The 13,231-nt window shown below is 36.4% G+C and overlaps 1 protein-coding gene across 3 annotated transcripts in view; it reads right to left on the bottom strand.

The window, feature by feature from the left end:
• The window catches only part of SDK1 (sidekick cell adhesion molecule 1), an 857,904-nt gene that overhangs the window by 783,393 nt on the left and 61,280 nt on the right, over positions 1-13,231 (bottom strand). The gene's annotated exons all lie outside the window — the stretch shown is intronic.

Below are 13,231 nucleotides of genomic sequence, written 5' to 3'. Positions count from 1 at the left end.
CAACTATAAAAAAGATACATTTTTTAAAACTTGTGCATGCAAAAAGAAAAATCATAAGACAAATGGCAAACTGGGATATATTATTCACAATTCATCTCCCAAGGAGATAATCTTCCTTTTTCTTTGAAAAGTGAGACAATAAGTACCAGAAACCTGATAGACAAATAGGAAAAAGACATGAGCCAATGGCTGACAGGAAAGAAACTCAACTATACTCATAAGAGAAATTAAAATTAAAACAACTTAGACACCACTTCTCACCTATCTGGCAAAAATCTACTCTCTAAGACTAGGTTGAGAAGAAACTGAAAATTGCACACACAGTTGATAAAAATACAAAATAAAATCTCCATAAAGGCAAGTTTTGCGACATCTAATAAAATTACATGTGCAAAATTACTCAGTACTTATGCAGCTGTAAAAAGGAGTGAGGAAGATCTCTATGTACTATTATGGAGTAGTCTCCAGGATACACTGTGAAATAAAAAAGCAAGGAGGAGAACAGAGATTATAGAATACTACCTTTTGTGTGAGAAAGAGGAAAAACAATAAATATGTATTTGCTTAATTTTATAACTAATAAAAGTGGGGGATGATGAGAAGGAATAAAGAGGTTAGAGATGGAAGTGAGACTTCTCTAAACATATCTTTTTATTTAATTTTGACTTTCGAACCAAAAAATGTATATGCATGTGTGTATATCTCTCTATATACACACATAATATACACATATATGTATACATATACATATACATACATATGTATACATACACATAGACATATACACATACACACAGAATAAAAAATAAAAAAGAATGTAAAGAAACGGAAATAAATATTTATAGCAACCCAGTAAAATACCTATACAGAAAGAAGAATTGTTTGAAGAGATTTTTAAACTCAGTACTCTGTCTGTACATCCTTGGTGGTATATATTGAAAGGACTCCTCCCTTAAAACAACACCTGCAGGGGCCAGCCCAGTGGCTCAGCAGTTAAGTGGGCACGTTCCGCTTTGGCAGCCCGGGGTTCCCCAGTTCGGATCCCGGGTGCGGATATGGCACTGTTTGGCAAGCCATGCTGTGGCAGGCATCCCACATATAATGTAGAGGAAGATGGGCACGGATGTTAACTCAGGGCCAGTCTTCCTCAGCAAAAAGAGGAGGAATGGCAGCAGATGTTAGCTCAGGGCTAATATTCCTCAAAAAAAAAAAAAAAAACCTGCAAAAAACCTTTATTCAGTACATTTATTTTTAATAATATCAACACTGAAATTTTAAAATATTTTAGATATAGTAGGTTAAAGCAAATAAGTAACTAAGTTAATGTGATTAAGGAACAAATATCTTCAGTATAAGAAAAAAAGGATAGAAATATAAAGAGAAAGAAGGGGAAAAAAGTGTCCATCATTAAATTTGACTTTGCAACATCAAAGTGAACTCATAACTATTTCTGTTTCCTAGCCCAGACCACTGAAAGAGTTTTGAAGCAATGGCATCCTGTTGCAATAGTGCCCAGATCTTCATTTCTAAATATCACTCTCCCCTAAAAGAAATCAGGGCTTCTTAGAGAGAAAGCTGGTTCCAGGTCTTGGAAGAGTACAAGATGAAAAGTGAAGTGACAGATCCAAACTGAAAACGAATGATGTCTTTAAAGCCCTGAAGGTGTTTAAAATCAAGAGGCATTTCCACTACCACTATTCTCTCTAGCAAACAATCTACTCATATGTGAGTTACTCCAGTTCATTTTCTGCCTCCTATATGCCCACTGGCTTCAGACTTACAATGCAGCAGATGCAGCCTTCTGTCGAGCAAGGTCACAGGATATAACATAAATATACAAAACTTCTATATGCTAGCAATGGACACTAAAATTAAAAATACAATACTATTTACAATTGCTCGAAGGAAAACTAAATACTCAGGTATAAAGCTAACAAAGCATGTGTACACCTTGTACGCCAAAAACTAAAAAACGTGATGAAGGAAACCAAAGATGATGTAAACAGAGACAAAGCATGTTCACTGACTGGAAGATTCAACACAGTAAAGAGTCAAATTCTCCCAAAACTGATGTAAAGATTTAATGCAATTCTTATCAAAATCCCAGCAAGATTTTTTGTAAATATAGATAAGAGTAGGCTAAAGTTTATATGGAAATGAAAAGAAACTAGAACAGCTAAAACAATTTTGAAAAAGAAGGGGAAGACTCACAAATATGCCCAACGGAGTTTTGACAGACACTAGAAAGCAATTCAGTAAAGGAAAAATAGCCTTTTCAACAAACGGAGCTGAAGCAACTGCACATCCACAGGCTAAAAAGATGAACGCCAACTATGTATAAAAATTAACTCTAAATGGATCATGAATTTTAATGTGAAACATAAAGCTATGAAACTTTTATAAGAAAAAATCTTCAGGATCTGCCACTAGACAACAAATTCTTAGACTGGATGCCGAAAGCATGATCCAAGAGGAAAATTGATTAATTCAACTTCATCAAAATTAAGCTTTTGCTCTGCAAAAGGCCCTGTCAAAAGAATAAAAAGAGTCTAGAGAGTGACAGAAAATATTTGTAAAGCACACGGCAACAAAAGGCTAGTTATCTAAAATATATATTAACAACTCTCAAAACTCAACAGTGAAAAACAATCCAATTAGAAAATGGCAAAAGACATAAAGAGATTTCCCCAAAGAGGATATACAGATGACAAAAAAGCAAATGGGAAGATGCTCAATATTAGGGAAACGTAAATTAAAATCAAAATGAAGTAACACTACACATCTATCAGAATGGCTAAAAGAAAAGAAAATGACAACACTAAATGCTGTTGAGGATATAGAGAAACTGGATCATTCACCCACTCTGGTGACAATGTAAATTGGTACAGCCACTTCAGTAAAAGTTTCTTATGTATGTTCCAAGTAACACACAACCCAGCAATTGCACTCCTGGATATTTATCACAGAAAAATGAAAATCCATGTTTGCAAAAAAAACCTAGACACAAATGTTCACAGTAGCTTTATCTGTAATAGCCAAAATATGGAGACAACCCAGAATCCTTGATGGGTGAATGGTTAAACTGTGGTAGAATGGACTACTACCCAACAATAAAAAGAAATGAACTACTGATATACGCCACAATCTGGACGAATCTCCAGAGAATTACGCTGAGTGGAAAAAGCCAATCCCAAAGGTTACATAGTATACGAGCCCCTTTATATAATTCTTGAAATGATAAAATTATAGACATGAAGAACAGATTGAAGGCAGAAGAAAAATGGGTGTGGCTATAAAAGGGTAACAAGAGGGATCCTTGTGATGCAAATGTTCTGTATCTTGACTGTCTCAACGTCAACAGCCTGGATATGATATTGTTTTATAGTTGTCAAGATGTTTACCATTGGGGGAAACTTGGTAAAAGCAGCAGATGCTCTCTCTGTACTATTTCTTACAACAACATGTGAATTTACACTGATCTCAGAATAAAAAAATGTAAATGAAAAAATTTTTTAAATAATTAAACTACCCTAAAATAAGATACTAATGTTCATTTGCTAAAATGATCCAAGTTCTTCTTAGAAGTCTAGTAAAACAAGCATGGAAAACTATAAAAGAAAAGTATAACTATAAATAATCCCCAAAAGTGCCTTTCAGATGGTACATGAAAATGTCTTCCAGGAAGAATACTAGTTGTATACTCACATAACTCTCAATAAATATTGTTTTCCTTAATTGTTTCAAAACTATTTCACGCTGCAGTGTTACCTTACAAAATAAATGCAAATTTTTTATTTTCTAAAAATTAATGAGTTTTAAATCTTATGTATTCCTTCAAAAGTCTGAGAAGAAAAAAGTAATTAAATTATACATTAAAAAAACAGTTTTAAACCTTAATATTCTTGTAAGTCTTGGATCTTGTAAAGATGTCTGAAAAATATGCAAAAAGGGCATTTCTTTAAGTATAGTGATTTCAAGAATAATTATGACTTTGGTGGTGTATAAATTTTCTGCTGCTGAATATTTACGTTCAAACACAATTATCAAAATCCTACTAAAATAATAAGATTACCAAGATGACAAAAAGAGAAGATTCAAGCACGTGTTAGATAAATCCTCTCCAGAAGGAGTCTTCAGAAAGATAGTCAAAAAAAAGGTAAAGGAAGGTTGCATTTACACCCAGCTCACACACACATTTGTGTACTACACTGTGTGAAAAGAGATTATACAAAGCCATAATCGGCCACCTAACACCTCAGGGATACACAGGGTTCTCCCAGAGTTAATTTCATCCAGATTCTACAGTAAGTTATTTATCACAGTATAGTCCTCAGATCAAGATGGTATTATAAGAACTAGGTCCCTTCACTCAGGAAAATTATTTTTCTTTCCTTTCCATCCTGCTCTAAAATCGCAATAATAAACTTTAAATCCTTTAGGTCTGAGAGGTTTGCAATAAAGTGTGGTACCAAGACATAACTCAATGTAGAGAAAATGAGGACTGCTATTGAAAAATTAATCTGCTCCAAGGTATAGATCTAGAATACTTAAAACAGATTTTTTAAAATGCCAGGTTGTACATAAGACTTACTTTCAGTATCTATTATCAGTATGGCCTTTTAAATAATCACCCTGAAAAATTCACTAGTTATTTTTAACTGATTGAGATTAGAAACCTGTCCAGCTATACCAGTCATGAAGCAATTATAATATTATATATTTTTTACCTAATAAATATGCAGTAAAGGGCTTATATAGTTGGCATGACCTAAGGAGAATTCTAGCCAACAGTTCTAAAAAGGAGGCAGCCACAGGGTAGCTCATCAGGAAGCATAGCTTGCTCTTATCCTATTTGAAACTGCTTACTGACATTCATAGACAATAAAAAAATAAACAAATGAGAGATAGTCAGATTGTAGATTCAAATGGAGTGAATCAAAGGCAGACAAGGGATGAGATGAGACAAAGGAGAAGATGTGGAAATGGAGACGGGAGAGAAGAAAATAATCTAAGGAAGAGACACACGCAGATGGAGAAAACACAAGAGTAGGAAACTGAAACAGAAAAAACGAGAAGAGAACTTACCAATAGGTGGGACATAAAGTAGAATCAAAAAAAAAAAGTAACACAGAAATACTACAAGAGAAATATAAATATTCTTACCACAAATATTTAGAAAATTAGTACTAATTTCAATTAAGGTTTTTAAATTATTTTATTATAGAAACAACTATAGTTTGAGATAACTGATCATATATTTTTCCTAAGACTTTGGTATATGTTTAAGATTATCTTTTGATCATTAAGTTTCTTAAAGTGTAAGTTTGTCACTTTAAAATTCAACCAGGGGACAGCCCCACAGCCGAGTGGTTAAGTTTGCATGCTCCGCTTTGGCAGCCCAGGGTTTCACTGGCTTGGATCCTGGGCACAGACATGGCACCCCTCATCAAGCCATGCTGAGGCAGTGTCCCACACAGCACAACCAGAAGGACCTACAACTAGAATATACAACTATATACTGGGGGCTTTGAGGAGAAAAAGAAGAAGAAAAAAAAGATTGGCAACAGATGTTAGTAGCTCAGGTGCCAATCTTTAAAAAAAAAAAAAAAAGTTCAACCAAAGTGGAAAGATGACAGATATGATTGTTGACACACCATTTTGCTTCAGCACATGCGCTATAAATGACAACTGGAGACCTTACAGTTCAAATGCGTTCAACTGCTGCTTCATGTTAAATATATCCTATAACATATAGGCAGAACCATTCCCAATATGGAAATTCCCCAAATTAAAACTCCCCCCGCCCTGCCCCAGTACACTCACAATTTCCTAACAGAGTAGTCCTCCCTTCCTTTGGGACAGGGGCTGCTAATGTAGCCAAGCTCTCACAGAATGAAGAGCTTCCCTCCCGCTGCTCTCAGATCAGACAGGCTAGGAGGTTGTTGGGATGGCGGAGGCAGCAACAGCCCAGGGTTACAAAACTTTGAACAAGCAACCCAACGCTAGCTTGGTTACATATTCTTGGCATGTTTTAAAACACACAGGAAAGAAAAGTTTATATGTTTCAACAGCAATCTTCAGCAGTTCTTTCTACTGAAGAATGTCAATAAACCTAAGGAGGCCTAATATTAAAAGAGAATTGAAAGTAAAATCTGTTTCCCTCAATTTGAATGTCTTCAGATAAACCCCCTCTAATCTGCCCCTCCACATACACACACACACTTTATTCCTTAACATTATAGGCCTGGCATTTGAGCAGGCTACCCCAGAGCTGCACATTTGTATAACAGTGTTCCTATCAAGTCTAACTGCTTTAAAATACCTGTTGTTTTTTGCACTAGTCTGATGAGAATCAGTGAAATCAGTTACTGAAATTTAGATAACTTAGAAGCTTCACTCACTCACTCAACAGATTGTATACTGAGCACCTGCTGTGCCAGCTACTCACTGCAGCTAATGAAGGATGTCATAGTGAACCAAACTTGACCCCTGTCCTCCTGAAGTTTACACTCTAACACAAAAGAAGCAAACTGGCACAAGTGGTTGGAATGTTAAAGAAAGGGTGCTCCAGTCTAAGAATGCTGAAGGCCACGAAAGAGGAAGGAACATCTCCCCTTCTGCCCATGATGATATGTGGCTTGCAAAGATGACAACGGAATGACACAACCAGAAGTAAAACGGAGAGAACACTGTTATATTTTGCTTAAAAAATTTCTCTGTGAAAGTGTCTGTTGGTATAAATGAGGACAATAGCTCTGGGGGCAAGACAGATGCCTCAAGATTCATCCAGTCAAACAAAGAGCCTTCCTTGATCTGCCCTAAGACCCCAGGGGTCATGGCTAGGGTAAAAATTCCTACCTCCAGGGCTTAATTACTGAATATTATTCTTTTTACAGTGACCTCCAAGATCCCCAAATAGTAGCATCCCCCAAAGAGTTCCATAAAGCCTAAGGATACTGTCTTGAAATTGCGAAACTCTTGAAAGTGAGGTTCAAAAACTTGAGAGCGAGGGTAAGGACTGCCCTGGAATTGGCATCTGTTCTAGCATTTTCACAGTATTCCAAACAGAGAGCCCCAAAATCCTCTGGAGTAGAATGTCAACACAAGAGGCCACATAGTAATCCTGTTCTGGGAATAGACATTTTAGAGAAGGTATCCAAAATGTTTTATTTGAATGTGTTCCTGGCCAGCTATAGGATCAATCACAAGCAAGCAAAAATACAACAAATTAAAAAATTAAAAATAAAAAGCTTATACTCTGTGATTCTATTAATAACAATGGCCTGACAGTATAGTTCCTAATTTGCCATCTTCCCTGAGGTATTCTCAATCCTAAGTGGGGGGGGGGAAGAAAACACACAGCTTAAACACAAAAAAGAACATACTCACCACGAAGGTGAGAGAGCCAGGAAGAAGGCCTCTCGGCAGCCCACACACAAAAAAGTAACAAATGGGCCACCAATTGACCTGGTTGATCACATGCCCACCCCTTGAACTAACAGTCTCCAAGACTGTGCTATAAGGTTCTATGATGGGGAAAAGCATGACGGGCACAGTAACTGACAGCTTCCACTAAAGGAGCTGCGCTCTGGCACGCTCGCGCACAGTGTGGAATGATGGTGGGGATCGCCAAGGGAACCAGGAGGAGGAAAACCATTCTAGACAGAAAACTATAGCTGCCACAGGCCACTGTACTAACTTTTCAACTTTTCATTTTGACGAAAGTCAACCTTTCTTTAAATTCAATCTTACATTTTATTTTTGTACCGAAGGCAAATAAATAAAAGAGAAAAGCAGAGCTGGATGGAAAGTGGGGAGGAACCATGTCTGCCCATACACACGCCCCTACATACATTCCTTACCCCCAAAGTGATGCCTGAGGAAACTCCCAAAACTCCTGGTATTCTGAGGAATAGTCTGAAACCAGGGCTTTAATTTACATGTTTTGGAGAAAACCTGCACTAATGTTCCAAACCATGCCTTACAAATCAGTGTACCATACTCCTATCTATAACAATCATTACTTAATTCTTATTTGCAACTGAAAAGAGAAATTTAATAGTTAAAATGTTTAATGCTTCTGTTAAATGCTTAAATCCCATCACATTTTGGCTCCATCTAGCATGTGTTCTTATTTACTGTAGCGCAAGTACATATAAAGGTCTCAGAAATCAAGTGCTCCAGGGGATGACTGCCAATTGGTTTAATTTTCAAAATCAATAACAATGCTCAGAGCTGCTACAATCTTCAATCCTACAGAAAATTCTGGCCACATAGTAATTCCAGACAACATTTAATTCTATTTTGAGATTGCTTTTATAGAAAAACTTTTTTTTATGAGTCATACCTTAACTTATGCTGTAAGCTTGAGAGAACATTTTAATGATTAGATTAGCTAATTGTTCCAAATATCCTCCCTCATTAAAATAACTTACTATTGAAACAAATTGTCAAAGATCACCACTTCTATCTAGCAAAAGAAATGAATGGAAACAGCTTACACATCAATCTGTGAATATTATTAATGGCTTAAAGTTTTATTACTCTACATTCTTAGCGTTACTAAATATATAGTTTTTTAAAGGAAATATAATTGAGAACTACATCTGTGCATAACTAAGACAGCATGAGTGAGGAAAAAAGATATGCTTAATCACAAATCATAAATCCAATAGTCGAGAAAGTTCATAGTTTATCTTTTTGTTTTCCTGAAGGTACTATCATCACAGAAGATAAGCTTGGTGGTCACACAATAGAATGTGCACCTATCAGACCATCCTAAAGCGTGTTCCTCTTTACTCGTAAAAATCTGTTTGCCTTTTTCTTCAGTCCCTCGGGACACAGTGATATGATATCTAGATAACCTGAGCACCTGTGCCATTAGTTTAAAAACTTGGTTCTGTGCTTTTTTTGGTTTCCATATAATGTTCACGTAAGAGGAAGAAAGAAAGGGGCAGGAGGCGAGAGAAAGGCAGACAGAGATGGAGGCAGGGGTACCATGAGTATGAACATGTACCCCAAACAAGAGGAGTGTCCAAAGTCTCTAAAAGATTAAATTCTGACTACAAACACATGGTTTCAAGGAGAGAGAAATGGAAGACATAGTTAAAGAGATTAACGTGTTCAAGCAGGTAATTTTTCTGATGAGCTCAGATTTTCACAGGAAATGTTCAAAGACAGATGTATCATGTGTATAAAACAACAGCACAAATCTCTAAAATTAATCTCAAGAAACAATCTCAGAATGAAATGAGGTTTGTAAAAAATGAAAAGTTTCCTTTAGTTACACTACATTGTAACAAACAATTATAGAAACCACACACAACTCTACACCTACTTTCTTGGTCAAAGAAAATAATCTTCAAAATACAAACAGAAAACTAAACATCGGAAAAAGGAAACTAAAATCCAAAGGTTGGTGAAGATAATGAAAGAGTGAACCTTAGATACTCTAAGTAACCTGCAGCCTCCTAACTTGTATGAATTATAACGTAGGAACTTGTGGATAAGCTCACAGAATACCCATCAATCTCTAGAGAGAGGCAACACATGCAAGGGCTTCTGGGATCTAGCAATGTCCTATTTCTTGATCTAGGTGGTTATTACGCAGGTGTTTATTTTACAGTTGGTTGAACTGTACATCTGCTTTATGCACTTTTTATATGTGCTGTATTTCACAAAAAAAATAGGCTAAAAAATTTAAGAGGTATAGGATGAGTGGAGAAGGGCAAATGCTGTCTCAATTTTCAAAAACTATAAATATATTTCATATGAATCCCTAGCAAGATTCCTACAAACTAAGAAGAGTTTGTAAAAGCTAATGAAGCTAACACGGGACTTCATACACTCCAAGGCCGGGAAACACCCTTTTTCAACAGCACTACCTGTCAGGAAACACAGTTTGTAAGAGCTATGAGGTATCCTACTTGCACTGTGCAGTCCTCATGATAAGAGGGCAAGGAGGAGGCAAGACGGAGAAACGCCATGAATGCTGGAACAGTTGTGTGAATTCTTAACTTTAAAGAACCAGACATAAAGGGAATTAATTACTGGATCAAATTCACTCTAAAGGATGACTCTGGGGATGTGCTGCAAAGGTCTATGCCCTGCCCTCCTAATACGTGAAGGTAAAATAGAGAGGGCATAAAACAGATTTACTGAATTCAGGGATGACAGACAAATTTAGGGGATATTTTCTGAAATTAAGACCAGAAGCCTTTAAAATATAGACGGTAAGGACAGTTGCCTAAAATGAATAAACTTGCGGACAGGTGGGTAGGAAGTGAGGGTGTTCCCACTACTGGCTTCTATTTCTTCTGTGAAAGGCACCTGCAAGGAGGGAGGGACCAGGGAACTGAGAAGAATGGGGAAGATCCAAGAGGTGACAGGAGAATCGTCCTAAGGGGAAACACAGTACAAGTGTTGAGATTTAAATTCGCAAATGGCAAACAGTGCATTTTCGCCAATGCATGTCTCTATTTTAAAAGATTACTCCATTATGTATGTGAATGACTCCTCATTTATAGTTTAACAAAGACTTTTGGCCCTAATTTCAGAGAATATTCACAATCAACTTTTAGAAATGAGATATTCTGAAGTCTTCAGTTAGTTTATTATTTTTTTGAAACCTTGCTGCATATCTTAAAACATATCAATGGAATTACCACCTAACATGACTAAAAAGGACTAGATTTGGCCAGATAGGTCCTACTCCAATTTAATCAAAGAAAATAAACTAACTGAAATTTATTTATAATCGTATTATTAGAGCCTCGCAACAGACACAAGAAAGTAAACCATGTTCACATACGCTGCTGTCTGGGGCAGTACTTGAAGCATCTATCGTCACACAGCAGTGAGGCTTCTTATAAAGCCCAATAGCTTCCTTGTTTAACTTTGTTTCACTCTGTTTCACTTTAAGATATCTAAGTGTAGCATAGTCAATAATATTTTGCCCTTGTCCTTCAGGATATATTGTTAATAAGGGCAAGGGTTAATGCCTTAGGTAGCAGGATTGTTTAAACCATCTACTCCAGACTTACAAAGTCAATGTGAATTCCCAATGAAATGTAATTAACTGTATGGGATTTAATAAATGGATGACTTTGATATACATAAAAGTATATAAATTGATCATTTGACAATATTTTTCAGCTGTGAAAAAATTAAATGACACAAAAACCATTTTATTTGCAGGAACGTTAAGACCGTTAAATCTAACCTTTATGATGCTGCTTTTACAAACATTTTCCCCAAAAGAGTAACTTCTAAAATGATCGTAAGTATCAATGAAAAACAGTACTTCAAAAACCACCTTTTCCTTCTAATGAACTTTCCAGGCATAAACGTAAGGTCTAAAATGAAGTTATAGTGTCCTGACTTGTCCACAGCCCTGGTTTTCTTTGTTGTTTCTTTGTCTTAAATAATCTGAATCTTGGTGAAGTGCAAAGTGGTCTAAAATATTGATTTAGAATCCAGTTCTACCATAAAATGTTTTACTTGGGCAAACTGGTCAACCTCTCTGTGACCTGGTTTCCCATCCCCAACCTCATGGGATCATCACAATGACCACACAAGTTAATGTATGGGAAGTACTCTGCACACAGGCTGACACACAGGACAGTGTGTCTTCTATTGGTCCTTTGCATGAAATTCACAGAGAATGGTCTTCACCCAACAATGACAAACATGGTTCCTGTAACCATGAATCGCACTGTCTGTGCATGTTAATCTAGCTGTGGTTTCTGCTCATGACAGAGTGGATGTATCATCATCTGAAACAGATCTAGGAGTGGTGGGCAGCCCCACTGGGCATTCAGAAATGGATTCCAACCAATTTTTGTGTAAACCATTAAGGAAACTACAGACGGGGCAGTATTAATAAGAGCTACACATTATTTTTTGAATTTTACAAAGAGTAGAAACAGTGAATATGGGTTATTCTATTAATTCCAAAAAGTAGTATAAATTATTCCATTAGTTATTTCAAAAATTAGAAGTCATGTTCAGTACATTTTATAAATCCAATGTGGGCTAAGTTTATATCAACTTTTATTCTAAATGCCATCAATTTTCAAAATAACCCCAAAATGAACGATATTCATTAAAATTGCAAGTAGCTACCCAGGATTAAGTCAGATACTTTAAGAAGGGTAAAAAAGGATATAATCTACTTAGTGGTTCTTTAATTTTTCCAGGCCATCATTTACCTCACACATGTCTAGCCTCTACTCAAGAAAGTTAAGAATGACAATAACAGGAAACAAAATAGAGAAACTGCCTCAGGAAAAGAAACTGTAAATCAGGATATTGTGGAAAATTTTGGAAAAACAAGAAACTAATGAGCCAATGGGACATGAGTACCAGGAAAACACACTATCTACCTGACACTTAACATACCCTTTCATGCCTTGTTTTTCCTCAAGAAAAGCCCTCTCTACTCCAACAAGCTATTCCCATATATAGCTTGTTCCTGCATCCACGACAAATTATTTCTTCAATTTGGTGTCTGTTCTGCTTTAGATTCTTACTCTTTCAACAAAGGCCAGAACTCATTTCCTTATAAGAAACTGTAAATGCCTGAATCTTTTCATGCTATTCAGACTTTTGAAAAAGGAAAAAAAAAAAAAAGGCTTCTTTAGATCACCAACAATTAGTAATAATATAAAAATTCTCTTCTCTCTTTTCCACAGAAATGGAAGCGAGAAGGGGTGGTTAGATCCCAAACCTGTGCATCTGTGAGGGCCTAAAGGTGCCTCTGTTACCATCATTTAAATACAGTAGAAGAAATAATCTACCCCATTCCTTAAGTGTCTGGCCCAAGGTCACTCTATGGGTTCAGGGGCCTCCCAGCCCTAGGTAAAGGAAAACAGAGGACACAGCCAGTGAACTAAACCCTGTATGTAAATCTCCTGTTTCCAGTAAATCCAAAGACTCCGAGCCCTGGCATATCCTAGCCCCCAGCAGAGACCATCTTTGCCCATTTAGCTTGGACACTTACTTTCCTAACCCAACTTAGGTGATCACTAGCTTACAGGGAAAGGAGCATTTTCAAAAATACCAGAGACGCCTGGAATATAGAAGTATTGAATATTTGGACATTAAGAAAAATACACCCAAATGCTGACAATGTTTAGTTACCAGGTTCAGCAACACCGTGATTTTTTGTTGTTTTTTAAATGACAATTTTTCTACCTTCCAGTACCTTCATAAAACGTCATTAATCTATAAA

Source organism: Equus caballus, chromosome 13 (assembly GCF_041296265.1).
Source record: "Equus caballus isolate H_3958 breed thoroughbred chromosome 13, TB-T2T, whole genome shotgun sequence".
Taxonomy (NCBI): domain Eukaryota; kingdom Metazoa; phylum Chordata; class Mammalia; order Perissodactyla; family Equidae; genus Equus; species Equus caballus.
Note: the sequence above shows the minus strand (reverse complement) of the source record. Positions and strands in the feature narration are given on the sequence as shown.